We start from the raw sequence: 10467 nt of genomic DNA on the forward strand, positions 1-10467 counted from the left end.
GGTCTTGAACTTCTGGCCTCAAGTGGTCTTTTTACTTTGGCCTCCAAAAGTGCTGGGATTACAGGCATGAGCCACTGTGCCTGGCCAAGAACCTAATTCTTTGTTGTTGTTGTTGTTGTTGTTTTGAGATGGAGTCTCACACTGTCGCCCAGGCTGGAGTGTGATGGTGCAATCTCGGCTCACTGCAACCTCTGCCTCCCAGCTTCAAGTGATTCTTCTGCCTCAGCCTCCCAAGTGGCTGGGACTACAGGTGCACACCACCACACCCGGCTGATATTTGTATTTTTGGTATAGATGGAGTTTCACCATATTGGCCAGGCTGATCTCGAGCTCCTGACCTTGTAATCCGCCCACCGTGGCCTCCAAAAGTGCTGGGATTATGGATGTGAACCACCACACCCGGCCTGGAACCTAATTCTTAATGAATTGCTTGTTAATACCATTTCTGTTTTTCCCATTCCTTCTACAGCTATAAAAAGAAAAAAAGCCAGAACAATGTGATAGACTTCAAAATGGAAACCTACCTAAAGCTAAGTGGGAAAAAAAAATGTCATCATACACATTGTATTTCCTGAAATTTAACTTTGTCTTGGTTTGGGTCTCTTCTGAGCAACCCTCTTGGATTATTGACATACTACCTCACATTGTATTGAAATTTAAAAGGTCTTAACAAGGAAATACCACATCTTTGCACCCTGGTTTACCAACCTAAGGAAAGCAGTTTCCTAAATTCACCTGGGACTATATGCCCTCATGACGACACTTTCTCTGGAAGATTTTAAAGCAGCAGGGGACAAAGAAACCCTTAAAGGAGCCATATTCACTGTCCACCTTCCCTACCTCACTTAAAAGTATCTAGCTTAACATGCCTGGTAGAAATCAGAAAATTTGTCTATAAACAGGGAGCTGAGCAGGAAAAGAGTGCTGAGGCGTCAGGGCTCACCCCTAGGAGGCTGTTCTAAGCACTGCACTGCAGAGGGAAAGAGGGGCCAGGACTGGGCTGGACCTTCGTTACTTGTAGGGTCCTATACTGACTTTCCCACAGAACTTTGTGGCTGAGGAGTATGTTTGTTGTTGTTTTTATTTTATTTTATTTTTGACAAAATCTGGCTGTCACCTAGGCTGGGGTGCAGTAGTGCCATCACTGCTCACTGCAGCCTCAACCTCCCAGGTTCAAACAAGTTTCCCATCTCAGCCTCCCAAGTGGCTGGGACCACAGGCTCATGCCACAATGCCTGGCTACTTTTTGTATATTTTGTAGAGATGGGGTCTCTCTATGTTGTCCAGGCTGATCTCAAACTCCTGCTCAAGCAATCCACCTGCCTCGGCCTCCCAAAGTGCTGGGATTACAGGCATGAGCCACCAGGCCCGGCCAACTCTTAAGACAATATAGGACAAGACAGCCCAAGATAGCTCCTGTAGGCAGTTTCTCCAGTTTCTGCTATGTTCCATTCATAGAACTTTTTTTTTTTAAAAGAGCACAAAAAATCATAACTGTATGGCTTGTTAATTTTCACAAATACTCATGAATCCAGGATTTAGATCAAGAACCAGAACATTACCAGCACCCAGAAACCTTCCTGCACCCTCTTCCACTGAGTGGCCCTTTGAACCCTTACAAAGCCGGAGAGCTCAAGTTCTGGGCCCTGTGGCCTTGGTGAGCAACGCCCTGGACCGATCAGAAAGACCCAGTGACTTGGGAAAACGCTCATCTTACCGATAAACTTGAAGCAACTCTTGACTAGCTCTGGCACCACCTCAGCAGAGGCGGAAGTGCCATAGAACTTTTAAAAAATAAATTTACCAAGAATTAAAACCAGGTGAAATAGTCTTGTATTTGGTAGTTTAAGGGAAAGCAATTGGCTGGATTAAAATTGATTCAAATGTCAGAGCTCTTTTAGAATTTGTCTAGCAGGTTTTCCAGTTTTTACCGGAAAACCCAACAACAGAAAGATCAACAGAAAAATTGATTCAAACTTTCTTGGGCATCAGAAAGTAATGATTCAGAGTTTGGGCTCTAGAATTAGACTGCCCAGGTGCCAAACACTAGCTTCATATCTAGTAGGTAAGTGGTTTCATCTTTTAAGCCTTAGTTTCCTTGTGTAAGTCAAGGAAATGGTGACCTGCTGAGATTGTAAGGATTAAAGAGTATAGACCTGAAGCGCCATGGCAAGTACTCGGTACACGTTAGCTACTAAAGCAACTCCTGCGCATCACTTAGTTAAAATAAGTTTTCATTTTTAAAATTTGGTTACATGCAGCCTCAAAACATGGTTTGGAGATCATTTATGTTTCTGCAAATGAGCAAAACCCTTGATTCAAGTTGCAGATAAATCATTAAGTCATGTGTAGATTTGCCCTGATGTATACAAGCTGCCAGGATGGAGAGAAGAGCAAGGAAATCAAAGACATTGTGATGGGAAATTTCGGTATATCTCTCACAAACACACACAAAAGCATATTAGAGACCTAGAAGCTGCTGCGGTTTTGTGGAGGTCAGAGTAGCTCGGGACCATCAACTGATCTGTGCCATTTCTCACCCCATCCCTTGCATGATTTTCACCAGTTTGGAAGCCTCTTGATGCTATGGTTATGCTTCAGTAAAAGAACAGGCCTGCAAATAATTCAATTATTTGCTGAGTGTTTGATTTAAAGAGCTACCTCCAGGCCGGGCGCAGTGGCTCACACCTGTAATCCCAGCACTTTGGGAGGCTGAGGTGGGCAGATCACCTGGGGTCAGGAGTTCGAGATCAGCCTGGCCAACATCATGAAACCCCGTCTTTATTAAAAATACAAAAATTAGGCTGAGCACGGTGGCTCACACCTGTAATCCCAGCACTTTGGGAGGCCAAGGCAGGCGGATCACCTGAGGTCGGGAGTTTGAGACCAAACTGACCAAAGTGGAGAAATCCCGTCTCTACTAAAAACACAAAAAAAAATAGCCAGCCATGGTGGCGCATGCCTGTCCCAGCTACTCAGGAGGCTGAGGCAGGAGACTCACTTGAACCCAGGAGATGGAGGTTGTGGTGGGCTGAGATCGAGCCATTGCACTGCAGCCTGGGCAACAAGAGTGAAACTCCGTCTCGGAAAAGAAATACAAAAATCAGCTGGGCATGGTGGCAGGCGCCTGTAATCCCAGCTACTCAGGAAGCTGAGGCAGGAGAATCACTTGAACCCGGGAGGTGGAGGTTGCAGTGAGCCAAGATCACACCACTGCACTCCAGCCTGGGCAACAGAGTGAGACTCCATCTCAAAATAAATAAATAAATAGCTACGTCCAATTATTTATAAATGTCTGCTTTGAGAGTTGAGCCATAGTTGTAGCCAACTGAGAAAGAGCCCTCCATAAGGGTCCATCCAACTGATGCAACAAGTTTGAAGGAATCCACAGTAGCACTCCTTAATAAAGCTCTCCCAACTTGGGTTATAGCAAGGAAGGCATTGAACTGAGAAAGATTTGCCTGTTAGCCTTCTAAACCTTTCCCTTTCAACCTCTGCCTGGACGACAAAGTTAGGATAATGGCAGCTTCCTCAAAGCAGTAGGTATTTAGAAATCAGAAACAAGGGTTTCACCCAACTCTACACAAAGCACACGTTTTCACCTTCATAGTCAGAAGATATGGGATGTTGGCCAATAATTCTTTATGAACATGGCCATCTAGGATCCTGAGGGAAGTCAAAAGCTGCTTGAGAAGATCATGTGTGATTTCCCTCAGCACACATTTTGGTGCCCATGCAGTTGAGCAGAAGCCTTCCACCCAGTTCAGGATCATATCTTTTCCGTGTAAACAGCATGTAGCTCATAGCCAGACACAGGTTATGGAAGGAATGCTGAAGAGTGGAGGAAAATCCACCAGAAATCATTCCATGACCAAATAGGACCATATGGAGAACATTCAGTCTTATCTTTTGTATTGTTTTGTTTTTTGAGACAGGGTCTCACTCTGTCACCCAGGCTGGAGTGCGCTGGTGCGATCACAGCTCACTGCAGCCTCAACCTCCCAGGCTCAAGCCATCTTCCCACCTCAGCCTCCTGAGTAGCTGGAACAATATGCATGCACCACCGTGCCCAGCTCATTTTTAAATTTCTTGGTAAAGACAGTCTTGTCATGTTGCCTGAACTGGTCTCAAACTCCTGGGCTCAAGTGATCCTCGTGCCTCAGCATCCCAGAGTGCTGAGATCATAAGCATGAGCCACTGTGTCTGGCTGGTCTTACCTATTTTTTGAGAAGGCATGAGGCCCTAGGCAGGGGGGATAAAAGTAATTCCTAACTCAAAGCCTTTAAATCTAGACAGGAATCAAGATTTCAAAACTAATCAGTGCCTTGGGCTTGGAAGGGAAAGGTAAAATGAAGAGGATGAGGGGATGGCTTTGGGGGATTGAGAGCAAGGTGGGTGCAGCAGCCAGCATGTTTTCATAGTCTTATTTATTGAGCAACTACTTTGTGTCAGGTTTCATTTTTTGTTTGTTTGTTTTGAGATAGAGTCTTGCTCTGTCACCCAGGCTAGAGTGCAGAGTGCAGTGGCACAATCTCGGCTCACTGCAACCTCCACCTCCCAGGTTAAAGCGATTCTGCTGCCTCAGCCTCCCAAGTAGCTGGGATTATAGGCGTGGCCCACCATGCCCACCTAAGCCTAATTTTTGTATTTTTAGTAGAGACGGGGTTTCACCATGTTGGCCAGGCTGGTCTTGAACTCCTGACCTCAAGTGATTCGCCCACCTTGGCCTCCCAAAGTGCTGAGATTACAGGCATGAGCCACCATGCCCGGCCAGGGTCAAGTATTCTTGATGCTGAGGATACAGCCCTCAAGAGGCGCACACCCCAGTGGAGGGAGAAACAGAATGAGATTATTTTTTTTTTCCCGTTTTTTTTTTTTTATTATTATTACACTTTAAGTTTTAGGGTACATGTGCGCAACGTGCAGGTTAGTTACATATGTATACATGTGCCATGCTGGTGCGCCGCACCCATTAACTCGTCATTTAGCATTAGGTATATCTCCTAATGCTATCCCTCCCCCTCCCCCCACCCCACAACAGTCCCCAGAGTGTGATATTCCCCTTCCTGTGTCCATGTGTTCTCATTGTTCAATTCCCACCTATGAGTGAGAACATGCAGTGTTTGGTTTTTTGTCCTTGCGATGGTTTACTGAGAATGATGATTTCCAATTTCATCCATGTCCCTACAAAGAACATGAACTCATCATTTTTTATGGCTGCATAGTATTCCATGGTGTATATGTGCCACATTTTCTTAATCCAGTCTATCATTGTTGGACATTTGGGTTGGTTCCAAGTCTTTGCTATTGTGAATAGTGCCGAAATAAACATACGTGTGCATGTGTCTTTATAGCAGCATGATTTATAATCCTTTGGGTATATACCCAGTAATGGGATGGCTGGGTCAAATGGTATTTCTAGTTCTAGATCCCTGAGGAATCGCCACACTGACTTCCACAATGGTTGAACTAGTTTACAGTCCCACCAACAGTGTAAAAGTGTTCCTATTTCTCCACATCCTCTCCAGCACCTGTTGTTTCCTGACTTGTTAATGATTGCCATTCTAACTGGTGTGAGATGGTATCTCATTGTGGTTTTGATTTGCATTTCTCTGAGGGCCAGTGATGATGAGCATTTTTTCATGTGTCTTTTGGCTGCATAAATGTCTTCTTTTGAGAAGTGTCTGGGATATGAACAGAATGAGATTCTTGATACAAGCAATGCTTCAGTTAACAATAGGGGTCATCACAGATTATTGAGCAGGGGAGTGACAAGTGCAGTGGTGTGGAGGACCCAGCACAGGCTGGCAGAGCAGCAGTAGAGAGGGACTGGAGGCAGGGGAGTTAGCAGTGCCAGTTACAGAGCTGAGGGGCTCCCCCTGACAAGTGTGGAGTCTCATCTCTTTCTTGCTTTATTCCCACCCCTGGCCTTTTATGGCCAGAAGCCTTGGAAAGCCGGGTCACACCTGGTGGGCCCCTTCCTATGGCAGGGATGAGGACAAAAGCACATGTATGCGCTCGCCCTGGAGAAGAGGAGGGGTGTCTGAGAGTCCTCTTCTGCCCTGCTCCTTCAAAAGTCAGCTCTGGTTTGAGCACTGGAGTCTGGTCTTGGAAGGCACCTGTGAGCAGAGGAGGGAGGGAGTCACCCCCCCGAGTTTGGAAGGGTGACAGCTTCATCTATATTCCAATACCCACCCTCTTCTAGAGTAGGGTAGAAAACTAGAGAAGGGACCTGGAAGACAAAGAGGCAGCTTTGTCACAGGAAGAGGCGGCTGTAGACACAAGGGCAGCCACCAGGTGACCTAGAGCCCTCTCCACAGGCCCAAGCCTGGCTCACGCGGCAGGATGGCAAGGGCCTGGGGGCGGCCTAGAAAGCTGCAAAACTGGCTGGGCGCGGTGGTGATCCCAGCACTTTGGAAGGCCGAGGCGGAGGCTCGCTTGAGTCCAGGAGTTCAAGGCCAGCCTGGGAAACATGGCGAGACACCCCGCCTTCCCTATTAAAAAAATGAAAATAATTTTTTTAAAAACAGCAACTGACCCGCCTGGGTGACACCCTCAAGCCCTCCCGCCCTTTCCCCACCCGGGCTTCAGTTCGCTCATCGGGGCCTAATCCAGCAGGGCTGTTGCGAAGCTGCCTGGGAGACACCAAGGGTTGGGACCCCCGCCCCGCCTGCCGAGAGCGCCCCCTGGCGGCCTGGCCCTCCCCTGCGCCGCGGGTCCGGGGACCCTTCCCAGTCCAGGCGCGGCGCACCCTGGGGGATCCGTCCAGCTCCAGAGGTTTCTTCGTCTAAATTACTTGGAGTCGATCTTTCTAAACGGGATTGCTCAGACACACCCTGCCTTCTCGAACAAGGAAAGAACCCTACCCATCCCACTCAACTGCCATGTACGACCGCCTGCAGCCTCCTCACAGGGCACATCCCATCACATCCTACCACCGCGGACCCCAGGCCTCGCCCCTAAAGCCCCAGCCCTGACATCCTGCAGCCTGGAATCACACATCTCCAATCACGTGGCCACTGGCCCCCTTTCCCCATACATGTCCGGAAGCGAACCCATCCTCTTGCACCAAACCTTCTTGTGCTCTTCGTCTTCCCTTCCTGAAGAAGTCGGCCCTAAAGCCACAGGTGGGGCGACTGAATTTTTTAGTATAAATACATCCCAAACATTGCATAGGACATAATTATACATTTTATACTAAAAAAAAAGTTCATCTGAAATTCAAATTTAACTGGGCATTCTGTTTTTATTTGCTAAATCTGACAACCCTACTGCTCCTGTCTTTGGCCAGCCAGTTCCTCCCCGTCTCCTGGAGCCAGCCCTGGAGCTTCCCTAGACAGATTCCAGGGACAGCTCCTCCAGGCACAAGGTCATGATGGCGGTGATGGCTAATTATCGCAATGGCTCGTTTTCTTACGTTTCTCCACCCACACTGCGAGTTGTTGGAAGGCCAGACTGTGTGTTTCTCTCTCTTCACCCCAAAGCCTGAAGTTAGGTGCTTAGGTAATGCTCACCACTGTAAAGCCAGTAGGAAGTAAGCGTGTTTTTCTGTTTTGTTTTTGGTTTGTTGTTGTTGTTTTTGAGATGGAGTCTTGCTCTGTTGCCCAGGCTGGAGTACAGTGGCGCAATCTCGGCTCACTGCAACCTCCGCCTCCCGGGTTCAAGCGATTCTCCTGCTTCAGCCTCCCGAGTAGCTGGGATTACACCCGCACGCCACCACGCCTGGTTAATTTTTGTGTTTTTAGTAGAGACGGGGTTTCACCATGTTGGTCAGGCTGGTCCCAAACTCCTGGCCTCGTGATCTGCCCGCCTCAGCCTCCCAAAGTGCTGGGATTACAGCCATGAGCCACCACGCCCGGCCCTAAGCGCGTTTTTAAAGGCGGTGTCTCTCCGTGAAGAGCTGTCATACAATGGTGCTCTCAGGGGTCTGTGGGCCGCTGTACCGAGGCCTACACTCCCAAGTTCATTGAGTTACTTTTGAAAACCATTATACTTGAGCTAGTTTGCCCGCTGGTGTGTGAAGGGAGACAGTCAGTGTGGAGGCCACAGGGTACTCGCCACGATGAGCAGCACCTTAGCTAAGATCATGGAGATAGAAGTCGAGATGGCTCGGACTCAACAAGGCCACAGCACACCACCTAGGGCTGCTTAAGGCTCGTCTTGCTAAGCTTCATCGAGAACTCATTACTCCAAAGGGCGGTGGTGGTGGAGGTCCAGGAGAAGGTTTTGATGTGGCCAAGACAGGCGATGCTTGAATTGGATTTGTTGGTTTTCCATTTGTGGGGAAGTCGACACTGCTTAGTAACCTGGCAGGGGTATATTCTGAGGTGGCAGCCTATGAATTCACTACTCTGACCACTGTGCCTGGTGTCATCAGATACAAAGGTGCCAAAATCCAGCTCCTGGATCTCCCAGGTATTATTGAAGGTGCCAAGGATGGGAAAGGTAGAGGTCATCAAGTCATTGCAGTGGCCCAAACCTGTAACTTGATCCTGATTTTTCTGGATGTCCTGAAACCTTTGGGACATAAGAAGATAATTGAAAATGAGCTGGAAGGCTTTGGCATTCACTTGAACAGCAACCACCACCCCCCAACATTGGCTTTAAGAAGAAGGACAAGGGAGGCATTAATCTCACAGCCACTTGCCCACAGAGTGAGCTGGATGCTGAAACTGTGAAGAGCATTCTGGCCGAACACAAGATTCATAATGCCGATGTGACTCTACGTAGTGATGCTACAACTGATGACCTCATTGATGTGGTGGAAGGAAACAGTTCATATCCCCTGTATCTATGTGTTAAATAAGATTGACCAAATCTCCATTGAGGAATTGGATAGCACTATAAGGTGCCTCACTGTGTACCCATCTCTGCCCATCACCACTGGAATTTTGATGACCTATTGGAAAAGATCTGGGACTATCTGAAATTAGTGAGAATTTACACCAAACCCAAAGGCCAGTTACCAGGTTACACATCCCCAGTGGTGCTTCCTTACTCCAGGACCACAGTGGGGATTTCTGCATGAAGATTCACAAAAATCTTATCAAAGAATTTAAATATGCTCTGGTCTGGGGTCTCTCTGTGAAACACAATCCTCAGAAAGTGGGTAAAGACCATATGTTGGAGGACAAGGATGTCATTCAAATTGTGAAGAAGTGAAACCTTTTCCTTTTCCCATCTACCAGGCGGACCACAACAGCCTTCCCCATGATCAAGAACCCTACCCCAGTTCCTTCTGGTTTTGGCAGTCACTGGATCAGGATCCAGGGGAGGGAGATGGAGGCACCCAAACTGGCACTTCATTTGTCTCACCTTGCTGTCACCTTGTATGTCGAACTGCATAAAAGACCTGGTAGGCTGGTCAGCTACATGCAAAAAAAAAAAAAAGAAAAAGAAAACCATTATACTTGAGCTAATTCTTACAGTAAAAAAACTTCCCAACAATCAAAAGCAAACAAAATAAAAACAAGCAAAAAGCTTCTCCTCATTGTCTCTGCCTTTCAATTTCATTCCCCTCCGAAGAGTTAATCATTGTTAACAGTTGACTACGCAAATTCCAAATATTTTTCTTTGTATTTATTAGGCCATAATGAAGAGCCTAATAAACCCAAAAAGCTGAAATCATACAGGACACATTCACTGAATAGAATGCAATTTAATTAGAAAGGGAAGGCAAAACTATCTTAGAAACAGAAACATATTTATTAATAAAGCATATATCTTCAAAATATAAATATATTTGTTACTAGAAATATGTCTTAGAAAAAAAATTTTTTTTGAGACAAGATCTCGCTATGTTTCCAGGCTGGTCTTGAATTGCTGGCCTCAAACAATCCTCCCACCTAGGCCTCCCAGAGTATTGGGATTACAGGCATGAGCCACCATGCCCAGTCTAGAAATTTTTTTAAATACTCTTCTTAGTAACTCCTCGTTTAAAGAGCTAATCTAATCTGGAACAAACTATTATGGGTTAATTTCCAAATTAATAGCAATGACAGACATATATAAAAACCTGGAGATTCAGGCCAAAGGTTATTTAAAGAAAATGTTTAGTCAAGGAAATCTGAAGATAAATGAACTCAAGAAGCCAGTAAAATAAGAACAAAAAAAATTACAAAGAAAGCAGAAGGAAGGAATTAATAACAAACTCACACACACACTCACAAAAACTTGACCAGTTAAAAATAATGAATTAGACATGCTTTTGGAAAATTTGAATTTAACAAAAAAGATGAAAGACATAAACAGTAAGAAGATATAAGACTGTGATTTTTAATTATAAGACAATTTATATTAAAAGTCTACTTACAAACTAAAAATCCAATGAAATAAATAATTTTCTTTCTTTTTTTTTTCTGAGACAGAGTCTCACTCTGTCACCCAAGCTGGAGTGCAGTGGTATGATCACCATCACAGTTCACTGCAAACTCAGCCTCCCAGGCTCAAGTTATCCTCCCACCTCAG

At 46.1% G+C, this 10467-nt stretch overlaps 1 non-coding gene and 1 pseudogene across 1 annotated transcript; both read left to right on the forward strand.

Annotated features, from left to right (window-relative positions):
- The first annotated feature begins 1881 nt into the window (after positions 1 to 1881).
- On the forward strand, positions 1882 to 1943 carry LOC112132161 (U7 small nuclear RNA). Its single transcript, XR_002913969.1, has one exon. It is a non-coding gene; the product is annotated as a U7 small nuclear RNA (small nuclear RNA).
- Positions 1944 to 8040: 6097 nt separating this feature from the next.
- Positions 8041 to 9401, forward strand: LOC100446583 (developmentally-regulated GTP-binding protein 1-like; annotated as a pseudogene).
- The last annotated feature ends 1066 nt before the right edge of the window (positions 9402 to 10467 follow it).

The sequence above is a fragment of the Pongo abelii genome, chromosome 12 (genome assembly GCF_028885655.2).
Source record: "Pongo abelii isolate AG06213 chromosome 12, NHGRI_mPonAbe1-v2.0_pri, whole genome shotgun sequence".
NCBI lineage: Eukaryota > Metazoa > Chordata > Mammalia > Primates > Hominidae > Pongo > Pongo abelii.